General features: G+C 41.3%; 1 protein-coding gene and 1 pseudogene across 1 annotated transcript in view; both read left to right on the plus strand.

Annotated features, from left to right (window-relative positions):
• NEDD9 (neural precursor cell expressed, developmentally down-regulated 9) overlaps positions 1–13112 on the plus strand; it is a 117179-nt gene that overhangs the window by 8399 nt on the left and 95668 nt on the right. The gene's annotated exons all lie outside the window — the stretch shown is intronic.
• On the plus strand, positions 11600–12491 carry LOC129085504 (survival of motor neuron protein-like; annotated as a pseudogene).

Here is a 13112-nt window from a genome sequence, read left to right on the forward strand (position 1 = left end):
TTAGAATTAAACTAGGAAAATTAAATAAAAAATGCATGCAAACTAGTAAAACAGAATGGATAAAATTAGCCAGTTGTGGAAGTAAGCCAAGAAATCATCCATCTATATATGAAATAAAAGTCTGTGGGAGCATCTCAAATGGCAGTCCCATTGTACTGGGGACCAGTAAAAAGGAAGATTTATACATGGTTGTAAGATAGTGAGCAGAAAACTAAGTGGCTATGTCGTGCCTATTTGGATAAAAGCTATGTGAACAGAAGGAGCTGATTAGCCAAGGAAGCAGTAAAAAGAATCAGAGGGTCATAGGGGCTCTCTGGATGGCAGAGCCTATCAACCTGGAAGATTTAGGAAGGACTATCTTGGCAGTGTTCACCAAAGCATGTGGTTCCGTTAGCGAGACTATTCCTTTTGTGGGTAAGAGTGCCTCAAGCCATTGACAATAATATTCTAAGATCAAGTAAAAGCCTTTGTACTTATTCTGTAGACACCAAGCAACCTTGTGATAGTTTGGCTCCTCATACAGTGAGCCTATTGACAGAGCTGCCTCAAAGCTTTCTACTTGCCCATTGTATTATTATTTTAAATTACTATAATTATACTGATTCTGTGAGCTGGTGCCACCTTAAACACGCCAACAAAATCGCTTTTATGAAACTAACAGACTTTAGACCATGGTAAACTCTTCAACTTAAACACCACCTTATGGGGTACACCTGGGCAGGCAGTAATGTTACCCAGTAACAGCTTCGCCTTCACTCTGTGCTCTTCCTGAACTGCCACTGAACCAGCCACATGTAATTTTGAACCATGTAGAAAATCAAGATCAAGATGTTCTAATAACATGCCTGCCTTTACTGATCTGACAAAACAATTGCCATATTGTAAGCCAGAAGCAGTCTGCAGAATGAAGGGATGGAAAGAACCTAGACCACTTAAACAGGCCACGTGCTGATTTTCAATTGTATCTGGGGTCCTACCATAGACAACTTTATCAAAGATACCAATGTAGTTGACAGGATAATGTTTTCCAGGTTTTTCACACTGTATCCAGTTTTCACACTTAATTTTTCGGTAATAAATACAGTGACAGCTCATTACAAAATTCAGCTTCCAGAGCTGAAAGGTTAAGTGGCACCTCTCACCTGTTGGGTGATAGGTTAGCATCTTACCCTTGTTCCTTCTCTACTCTCTACCCTACAACTCTGCCTGGAAACTTGTTCTCTTGAAGCCTTAGATTTCACATAAAGCCTCTTATAGTGAAAGTAAAGTCAGAAGGCCCTACTACAGAACTTCAGGTGTATATATTACAGGACACAAAAGGCAGAGCTAAAGGCAATGAAAAATATGGCATAAAAACTTGAGAGTATTAACCCCAGTCTCAACAAGATTTTTGATTAGTGTGTTATGTGTGCATATGTGTCTGTCTGTCTGTTTCTCCTGTATGTCTAGGGGGAAAGATTTGTATACTTTTGTACCCTCATGCTAGCTTGTCACTCATGTATAAACACATGTCCATAGACATTGACTACTTGGGTTTTTTAAATAACTTCATTGACATATAATTGACATATATAAACTACATGTATTTAAAGTGTATGTTTTTGGGGTCACAGCCCTGCCCAGAGGCCCCTAAGGGGAGACTAGAAACGCAGGCACTGGGGAAAGAACTGGAGGAGGAACCGGGGAGTCCTGACTCCTTCTCCTTGCCGAAGTCTCCATTGCGCGGGAAGAGGCCACACCCCCAAAGAGCCAAAAGCCGAAAAGCAAACATAGAAACCCCCAAAACACCCAGAGCAGGCGCGCACACTTGCGCTGAGTGACTGGCGAGGGTTGGTGAGTGTGTGTGTGACCCACGCGGGCTGGCGAACGCTTGCACCTGCCGGCAAGGCCTCACACAGACTGGCACCCATACGGCCTGCGAGGGATTGCACAGAGGGGCAAGGGCAGGCGTAAATTGACCTACCCGCCGCGATTGCGGAGCAGCCCACAAAATAAGTAGAGCTGCCCAGAGTCTCTGGAGGAGAGACCAGAAACAGGATTAACCGGAGAGTCCTAGAGCTGATTTCCTCCCATTTCCGTAGTCCCCATTTGGCGAGGGCAAGCAACGCACCCAAAGAGCCAAAAGCGGGGAAAACACACAATAGAAGACCCTAAACTGACCAGTGCCGCGAAGCTCGCGTGCCAGGGAGGCCAGATGAGCACGGGAGGTCGCGAATAAGCCCCCTGGTCTGGGGCAAACACATGCGAGCCCAGGCAGGTGGGGGACCCTGCCGCGCTGGGAACACGCTCAAGGAGCTCTCGTGAGAGCGCAGAGAGATCCCAAAAAATAGCCCAGCCCTGACCGAAGGGGTCACAGAGCTGCTCCAAGCAGGAGTCAGACACAGGCATTAGACTCCTGAAAGGCTCAAACAAACAACCCAAGGCCCTATAGGGTCAACAACTGACATCATCAGAGGCAAGCCCAGAAAGAAAAGTAAAGGACAAAAATACTTAACAGACTCTCACAAAAATGGGAAGAAAAAGAAGTTCCCCCCAAATGAGTGGAAAAGGGGACTCCCCACAGAGAGAGCTAAATGAAATAGAGGCAAGGGAACTATCAGATATGGAATTTAAAACAATGGTTCTAAGGAAGCTCAATGAGCTCAGCCAGCTCAAAGATAACTATGAGAAACTGCAGAGAAACTATCAGGATCTTACAGCAAACTATATCAGCCTGGAAAAGGACATAGAAACTATCAAGAAGACACAAGAGGATATGAAGAATACCATTTCTGAATTGAAGAACACAGTAGAAGGAATCCAAAGCAGGTTGGATGAAGCTGAGGATCGAATCAGTGAGATGGAGGACAATGTAGAAAAAAGCTCCCAGAAAGAACAAGAAATGGAAAAACGGATCAAAAAGAATGAAGAAGCATTTAGGGAAATGCAGGACAATCTGAAACGCAATAATATCCGTATAATAGGGATACCAGAAGGAGAAGAAGAGGAGCAAGGAATAGAGAACCTCCTCAAAAAAGTAATGATGGAAAATTTCCCTAATTTGAGGAGAGAAAGGCTCTCATGGATCCAGGAGGCACAGAGGACCCCACTCAAGAAGGACCCAAGGAGGTCCACTCCAAGACACATCATCATTAAAATGGCAAATGTCAAAGACAAAGAGAGAATCCTCAAGGCAGCAAGGGAGAAGGAGAAAGTAACATACAAGGGGGCCCCAATACGCCTAGGAGCTGACTTCTCAACAGAAACACTCCAAGCCAGAAGGGAATGGCAACAAATATTCCAAGCCATGAAAAGCAAGGGCCTACAGCCAAGGCTGCTCTACCCAGCTAGGCTCTCCATTAAAATAGAAGGAGAAATACGGAGTTTCCCAGACAAAAGAAAGCTAAAAGAATACATCTCTACCAAACCAGCACTCCAAGATATGCTAAGGGGACTGGTTTAAGGAGATGAAGGAAAAGAAGGAGACAGAGAGGAACACAAGTACAAAGAGAAAAGATGAGTAAGTTTCTATCAGTAATATCTCTCAATGTGAATGGACTAAATGCCCCAATCAAAAGACACAGGGTAGCTGAATGGATAAGAAAACATGACCCACACATATGCTGCCTACAAGAGACCCACCTCAGAGCAAAAGACCTACACAGATTGAAAGTAAAGGGATGGAAAATAATATTCCAAGCAAATGGACATGAAAAAAAGGCTGGCGTTGCCATACTTGTATCAGACAAAGTAGATTTCAAAGCAAAGGCCATAAAAAGAGACCCAGAGGGGCACTTTATCATACTTAAAGGAAGAATCTATCAAGAAGACATCAACATTGTAAACTTATATGCTCCCAATATAGGAGCCCCCAAGTTTATAAGGAAATTGTTGGATGACTTCAAAAAAGATATAGATAGCAACACACTGATAGTAGGGGATTTCAACACCCCACTGTCAAAAATGGACAGATCTTCCAAACAAAACATTAATAAACATATCGTGGCGCTGAATGAAACACTGAATCAAAGAGACTTAACTGACATATATAGAATCTTACATCCCAAAGAAGAAAAATACACATTCTTTTCAAATGCTCATGGCAGTTTTTCAAAGATAGACCACATGATAGGACACAAAGCAAGCCTCAGTAAATTCAGGAAAATTGAAATAATACCAAACTTTTTCTCAGACCACAAGGCCTTGAAACTCGAAATCAAACTCAAAGAGAAACTTCAAAAACTTGCAGACTCATGGAGACTGAACAGTACACTATTAAACAATGAATGGGTCAATAATGAGATAAGAGAAGAAATCAAAAAATTTCTGGAAACAAATGAAAATGAACAGACAACTGTCCAAAACCTATGGGACACAGCAAAGGCGGTCCTGAGAGGGAAGTTCATAGCAATACAGGCTTACTTTAAAAAGATAGAAACATTTCAAATAAAAGACCTAACACTACAACTTGAAGAACTGGAGAAACAACAACAAATAAATCCCAGAGCAAGTAGAAGGAAGGAAATAGTCAAGATTAGAGCAGAACTGAATGACATAGAGACAAAAAGAACAATTCAGAGGATCAACCAATCCAGAAGCTGGTTCTTTGAAAAGATTCATAAAGTGGACAAACCTTTAAGCAGACTCATCAAGAAAAAAAGGGAGAGGACCCAAATTAATAATATCAGAAATGAAAGAGGAGAAATAACAACTGATACCACAGAAATACAAAGGATCGTCAGAAACTACTATGAACAATTATATGCCAAGAAATTTGAAAATCTTGATGAAATGGACAAATTTTTAGAAAAGTATAATCTTCCAACACTGAAGGAGGAAGAAACAGAAAGCTTGAACAGACTGATAACAGTTGGGGAAATTGAAGCAGTAATCAAGAAAATCCCAGCACACAAAAGCCCAGGGCCAGACGGTTTCCCAGGAGAATTTTACAAAACATTTAAGGAAGAGCTAACCCCTGTCCTTCTCAGACTATTCCAAAAAATCCAAGAGGAGGGAAGACTGCCAGACTCTTTCTATGAGGCCAGCATCACCCTGATCCCAAAACCAGATAAAGACCCTACAAAGAAAGAAAACTACAGGCCAATTTCGCTGATGAACATAGATGCCACAATCCTCAACAAAATATTGGCAAACCGCATCCAGCAATACATTCAAAAGATTATCCATCACGATCAAGTGGGATTCATCCCCGGGATGCAGGGATGGTTCAATATACGCAAATCAGTAAACGTGATACACCACATAAATCAAAGACAAGACAAAAACCACATGATCATCTCGATAGATGCAGAAAAAGCATTTGACAAGGCACAGCACCCATTTATGATCAAAACACTCAGCAAAATGGGAATAAATGGGGCACTCCTCAACGTAATAAAGGCCATATATGAAAAACCTACAGCCAATATCATACTCAACGGGCAAAAACTGAAAGCTTTCCCACTAAGATCGGGAACACGACAAGGATGTCCGCTCTCACCGTTTCTTTTCAACATCGTATTGGAAGTCCTAGCCACAGCGGTCAGACAAGAGAAAGAGATAAAAGGCATCCAAATAGGAAAGGAGGAAGTAAAACTATCATTGTTTGCAGATGACATGATAGTGTACATAGAGAACCCTGTAGACTCTACCAAAAAACTCCTCAACCTAATAAGTGAATTTGGCAAAACAGCAGGATACAAAGTCAACATTCAGAAATCAAAGGCGTTTTTGTACACCAGCAATGCAATAGAAGAAGAAGAAATCAGGAAAAATATACCATTCGATATAGCACGAAAAAAGATAAAGTACCTAGGGATAAATTTAACCAAAGACACAAAAGACCTGCATGCAGAAAACTATGCAACATTGAAAAAAGAAATTAAGGAAGACACAAATAAATGGAAGCATATACCGTGCACATGGATTGGAAGAATTAATATCCTTAAAATGTCCATACTACCAAAAGCAATTTATAGATTCAACGCAATCCCTATTAAGATACCAATGACGTATTTCACAGAAATAGAACAGACATTTCAAAAATTTATATGGAACCATAAACGACCTCGAATAGCCGCAGCAATTTTGAGAAAGAAACACAAAGTAGGAGGGATCACAATACCAGACATCAAACTCTAAGACAAAGCCACTATACTCAAAACAATCTGGTACTGGCACAAGAACAGACCCATAGACCAGTGGAACAGAATAGAAAGCCCAGAAATAAGCCCAGGTCTCTATGGATATCTAATATTCGACAAAGGGGGCAGAAGCATAAAATGGGGCAATAACAGCCTCTTCAACAAATGGTGTTGGGAGAGCTGGATGGCTACATGCAAAAAATTGAAATTGGATCATCAGCTGACACCATACACAAAAATAAACTCAAGATGGATAAAAGACTTCAATATAAGTCGCAACACCATCAATTCCTAGAGGAGAACATTGGCAGGAAACTCTCAGATATCCCACGCAGCAATTTTTTCACTGATATGTCTCCTAAAGCAAGGGACATAAAGGAAAGAATAAACAAGTGGGACCTCATCAAAATAAGAAGCTTCTGCACTCCTAAAGAAAACATCAGCAAAATGAAAAGGGAGCCAACCATTTGGGAAAATATATCTGCTAATGATACATCAGATAGAGGTTTGATCTCCAAGATATACAAAGAACTCACTCGACTTTACTCCAAGAAGACAAACGATCCAATCAAAAAATGGGCAAAGGACCTGGGCAGATGCTTTTCTAAGGAGGAGATACAGAGGGCCCAGAGGCATTTGAAAGGATGCTCTGCATCACTAGCCATCAGAGAAATGCAGATCAAAACCACCATGAGGTATCACCTCACACCGGTCAGAATGGCCATCATAAACAGATCCACAAACAACAGGTGCTGGCGAGGCTGTGGAGAAAAGGGAACTCTAGTCCACTGTTGGTGGGAATGCAGACTGGTGCAGCCACTATGGAAAGCAGTGTGGAATTTCCTCAGAAAGCTGAAAATGGAACTGCCTTTTGATCCAGCGATTCCCCTGCTGGGACTATACCCTGAGAACACCAAAACGCCAATACAAAAGAACCTATGCACCCCAATGTTCATAGCAGCACAATTTACAATAGCCAAGTGTTGGAAGCAACCTAAATGCCCATCAGTAGATGACTGGATCAAAAAATAATGGTACATATACACAATGGAATACTACGCAGCAGAAAGAAAAAAAGAAGTACTAAACTTTGCGACAGCATGGATGGAACTGGAGAGCATCATGCTAAGCGAAATAAGCCAGGGGGCGAAAGACAAATACCATATGATCTCACCTATAAGCGGAACCTAACCAACAATGCAAAGATGTAAGGAAAATATAACCAGCAACACTGAAAGGAAAAGAAATCAACAGAGACAAGAGGGAAGGGGGGGCAGGGAAAGGGAAGGGAAGGGGAAAGTCAAGGAACATATAGCAAGGACTCATGGACAAAACCAAAGGGGAAGAGCTGAGGGAGGGAAGGTGGGAGGGGGCAAGGGAAAGAGGTGGGGGGAAGGCAGAGACAAATGTATTTAAAAAGTAAATAAATTAATTTAAAAAAAAATTAAAAAATAAAAAAAGTGTATGTTTTTATAATGTCGACATACATATACATCTGTAAAACCATCACCACAATCAAGATAATGAACATAATCATCACCCCCAAAAGTTTCCTAGTGACCTTTACAATCTCATCTTCTGCCCCTTCCAACTCCCATTCCATCCCCAGGAAACCATTGATCTGCTTTCTGTCATTATATATCAGTTTGCTATTCCTGGAAATTTATTTAAATGAATCACAGTACATATTTTTGTTTTCTTTCTTCTTTTACTCAGTGTAATTATTTTGTTTTTCATCTATGCTGTGGCATATAGCAATAGTTCATTTCTTTTTATTGTTGCTGAGTAGAATTCATCGTATAGATGGATTACAGTGTATTTGTCTGGTCATATGCTGATATATACTTGGGTTATTTCCAGTTTGGGACAATTAGGAAAAAAGTTCCAAGAAAATTTGTGTAGATGTCGTTCTAGGGACACATGCTACCTTTTCTCTTGCATAAATACCTAGGAAAGATGACTAGATCATATTGTAGGTGTAGGCCTAACTTTCTAAGAAACTAGGAAACTGGTTCCAAAGTGGTTGTACCATTTTACACTTCCATCAGCAACATATGCAAATTCCAATTTCTCCACATCCTGGCCAGCATTTGGTATGATCAGATTTTTCTTTTAATTTTAGCCATTCTAAAATGTTATGATATTTTATCATGGTTTTACTTCGCATTTCCCTGATAATTAACAATGTTGAGTATCTTTGCGTGTGCTTATTTGTTATTTGTATGCCTTTTAAAATATATCTGTTCATATATGTTGCCCATTTTGTAAATTAGGTTTTTTTGTTATTATTGAGTTTTGAGACTTTTTAAAATTTATTATGGATGCAACTATTTTTTCAGATACACATGGGTATTATAAATATTTTTTTCCAGTCCCCAGGTTGTCTTTTTATTATATTAACAGTGCCTTTGGAAAAGCAGTCATTTTTAACTTTGATGAGTTCTATTTAATTTTTTCTTTTATGAACTTTGCTTTTGGAGTAGTGTCTAAAAAATCTTTGCCTAACCCAAGGTCAAAATACCTTCTCCTGTATTTTCTTCTAGATGTTTTATAGTTTTAGGTTTTAGGTTTGGAATCATCAGTGCCTGCATGAAATTCACGGCACTGTGTGAGGTCACCCATGTGGTGACTATTAATAGAAATGAGAACAGTTCCAGGAAGAGGAGGATCCAAGAAAAGAGTGAGAAGGAATAGCCAATGGGGCAGAGGACGAACCTGGAGAGTATCGGGACAGGGAAGCCGAATTTAAAAAGTGTTTCAAGGAGAAAATGATCAAAAGCTGCTGAGAGGTTAAGGTGGCATTTTTAATCTCTAAAATTTATTACTGGGTTAAGTGAAATAAACACCTGGAACAATGTGCTAAGGTGCTTCAGGCTGCAGGCCAAGTAACAGAAATCTCAATTCAAAGTAGCTTAAACAAGGAGAATGTTCATCATGTCACATAATATAACTCTGGAAAAGGAATAGTTGTGAGTTTGGTTAATTTGTTGGCTCAAAGATGTCATCAAGGACTTCATCTTTGGACTCCACTATTTCCATAAAGACAAGGTGGCAGCTCCAGATGTTATATTCTCACATAGTGTCCAGAGGTGGGATAAAGGGGAGAGCCCTTTCATCATGTATCTTTTCAAGAGAGAGGAAGCTTTACCAGTAGATCCTCTGCAGAACTCCCTTTCAACTGAGCCAGAATGTGGCACAACACAGTCCTAAACTAATCCTGGCAGGGAGAATGATATAAACCGACATTCACACCCTGGAGCTAAGGAACAGAGTCTCTGAAGGGCATGGCCATTCTGAAGAGAGTGAAAAGACCGAGGATTCTGTCAGAGAGCAAAAAGAATTAAAGAGGCGGTTCTTGGTTTAATAACCCACACTGTCTGCAATACAAGTGCTTGGTATTTTAAATGTGCCCTTTCCTCCACAGCAATGATACAAATATAGGAGGTTACGAATAAATATGCATTATCTCTCAGACAAAGGAGAAGTTTGTTCTCCTCAGGATAGTGTTTGAGCAACTACTTGATTGCCCACCTGTGCCTCCCATAGTGTCATAGAATCTGGGGTCAGAAGAGACCATGAAAATCCATGTGTTCTATATACACAACCCCCATGTCTTTGTATGTTAGACAAGGTCCCAGCAAAAAATACATGGCATATTGAAATTATCCTAATTTAATAAGATCTCAGAAGATCTGAAGCCAGGACTAGCTATGAGTGAGGGTGGAGCATAGTGAGATCATAGGGTAATGCAGCACACAGGCTAGTACCAGAGAGGTCTTCCTATCACATGTGGGTCCAAGGTGGCAGAGCGCTCTGAAGTATGGTCACCCAACAGGAGCTCAGACTGATATCAAGGGGCCCAGTAAGCCTATAACAACCTTGCAAGATGAGGGGACCTGAGAGATAAATGCCCTGGCTTTACCTCCTACCTCTCTTCTACTAGAAGCCAGAAGGCAAGAGAGGCCTTCACCAGAGTCCCTACAGGTGAGACTCCAGGCACAGAGCAGGAGAGAAAAAGGTGAAGATGGTTCTGGAGGGGCAAGTAAAAGGTATCCAGCCTGCCCCATGGGGGGAGACCAGCCACTCCCGAGGCCACTCCTTTCACCTTGGGACAACTCTGGAAATTTCCCAGTCAACCCAAGGATTCCATACAGAATAGACGTATTACTGCATCCTCATGACAACACTACAAAGAGAGGACAAGGGCCCACACATCTCACAGCCGAGTCTAGAGCAAAAGTCATCGAGACTTTAGTTTAGTCCTTCACCCCAGCGTCCAGTGGAGATAGACACTTAGGGTCTCCACATGTCTTTCCCTTAGTAGAGTGGTTCTTAAATAGGGGTGATTTTACCCCCAGGGGATATTCATTATGTCTGGAGACATTTCATTGTCACAACTTGAGGGAGGATCTGCATGGTCCTGGAATTGAGTGGGTAGAAGCCAGGAATGCTGCTAAATATCCTAGAGTGCACAGGACAGCCCCACAGCAAAGGCTGATATGTTCCCAAGTGTCAACAGTGCCAAAGATGAAAAATTCAATAGGAGCTGACTCTGTGCGAGGCTGTTGAGTAGGACCTTCCCCCAGAAACCGCACCTTGACAATCTCCCTGTGTACCTGGGCTGAAATCTTTGTTTTCAGGGTGAGCTAATAAAAAGGAGCACTAGAGTCCTTTGAGAGCAGGGAAGGGAAGAGTTAGTGGAAGCAAAGATGAGGACTGAGGCAGATGAGCATAGAGAAGCTCCTGGCTTACCCTTGGAATGGTCGTTGTTGAATTTCCCCTTGGTCAACATCCCAACTCCTGAGCTAACGGTGGGAGAAGGAAGTGAGGCTGGGTTGCAGTGGACCAGTGCCAACCACTCCTCGGCCCACACACTATCATGGCTTCCCAACTTCAGCTTCTTGCAGGCAAGCATGTAAACAACAGCAGCCATGAGAAACATAACAAAAAAATCAAAGTTGTTTGGTCTTCTGTACAGAAAAGACCGGTGGACTATTTCACCCCCCCTCCATCCAAAGGAAACAACCAACCATGATGACAGGTGGCTGTGTCTGGCGTGTAGACACTGAAGCCTGTGTTTTCCTTGTGCTAGAACCATTTCCCAGAAAACCAGCTGCTGGCACCAACCTGCATGTCCAATCACCGATGTTAGCAATGAAAAATTGTTAAATATTAACTATGACCATGAATCAAGGGCAGGTGAACTTAGCTTCTGCTAAAGGTCAGCAGATGGAAACATTTGATGAACATTTGCTTCATACAGCGATTTCTTTTATTTGACCTATATAGATCAGTAAGAAGTGTCATATTTTAAATGAATCTTCTAGATACCTTAAGTTTACCTATTTAAGAATAACCGTCATGATGTCACCTTTGGGGGTGAGGAGCTTTCTATAAGGTGTATATTTCCTTTGCTTGAGTAAAATAGTATGTTGACAATAACTCTACCTTTTAAAGTGACTCAGAGAGCCAGGCAGCCCACTCTGTGCACCTGGCCTTAGCCTCACAGTGACAATGGGAAAAGGAGGCAGTGGTGGCCGTGTCCCAAGCAGGAAGGAGGACTCAATGCTGCTCCACGTGGTGCAGGCCAGCGTGACAATTTTGATGTTTGGATGATACAGCACTGATAAAATCTAACAATAAAACTGTGGCTTCGTTTAAGCGTGCTCTAAAGAATAGTGACGTTTCTGAAGCTTATGATAAACGAAGAGGCACACTCTAAGAGAACACCTGCTAAAAAGAAGAAAAGCCAAAAAAAGAAAACCACAACTCCCTTGAAGCAGTGGAAAGTTGGTGACAAATGTTCTGCCATTTGGTCGGAAGATGGCTTCAGTTGATTTTAAGAAAGAAAACTGTTGTGGTTTACACTGGATGTGGAAAAAGGAGCAAAATCTGTCTGATCTACTTTCCCCAAAGTCTAAAGTAGCTAATTATATCAAACAGAATGCTCATCAAAATGAAAATGAGAAAAAAATTTCAACAGATAAAAATGAGAACTCCTCCAGGTATCCTGGAACTAAACCATATAACATCAAGTCAAAAGCTGCTCTGTGGAACTCTTTTTCTCCCGCCACCGTCCGCCCACCCCGCTATGCCAGGATCAGGACAGGGACCAGGAAACCAGATTTAAAATTCAATGGCTCACCGCCACCACCACTACCAGCACCACCCTTCCTATCGTGCTGGCTGCCTCCATTTCCTTCGGAACCACCAAATATTCCCCCACCATCTCCCCTATGTACAGATTTCCCTGATGATCCTGGCACTTTGGAAAGTATGTTAATCTCTTGGTATGAGTGGCTCTCATACTGGTTAGCATATGGGTTTCAAGCAAATCAAAAAGAGGGAAGGTGCTCACATTTTAATTAAGGAGTAATTGATATGGTATTATTTAATAGGTGCAGCTCTTCCCCAAGGAGAAGTGTATTTTGATACGTCCTGGTTTATGTGAACAGTTTTCATCATTTTCTTCATGAACACTTGGTTGAGTGGCAATCATTTGCATTTGCCATTGTTGCATGCGACTCATGCTTAAGTAATCAACCAGGTATTTCTAGGGAATAATCAGTTTGAATAACCGAACATGGAAATCTGCGTGGTTAAAAGAAATTCAAGGTCACATATAGTAAAGTCAATCTCTCAATATTGCTATTGAACATATTCATATATTATAACTTTCCTAGTGTGTTAAGCTTTTTATTAATGTCATTCAAAATAAATGATAAATTTTTAAAAAGTGACCCAGGACAATTACTATAATGTAATAATAGAAAATAACAAGCTGTCCTCAGACACAGGAGCAATTTGCCCAGTCATTAAGTGAACCCAAATCATGACCTTCTTTCAAGGGGTGGGACAGAAGCTCGTTCTTACACAAACTCTCCATAGCTCGTCTTTATCCTCCCTTTGTGTAGCTATCAGCTGTTACTCTTTACTTATAGCACCAGGCCTATCCACCCATAATCTTTACCTTCTAGTAAAAACTACTGT

This window comes from Pteronotus mesoamericanus, unplaced genomic scaffold (assembly GCF_021234165.1).
Source record: "Pteronotus mesoamericanus isolate MK-2021 breed Mesoamerican mustached bat unplaced genomic scaffold, CSHL_Meso_final scaffold_31, whole genome shotgun sequence".
In the NCBI taxonomy this organism is placed as follows: Eukaryota; Metazoa; Chordata; class Mammalia; order Chiroptera; family Mormoopidae; genus Pteronotus; species Pteronotus mesoamericanus.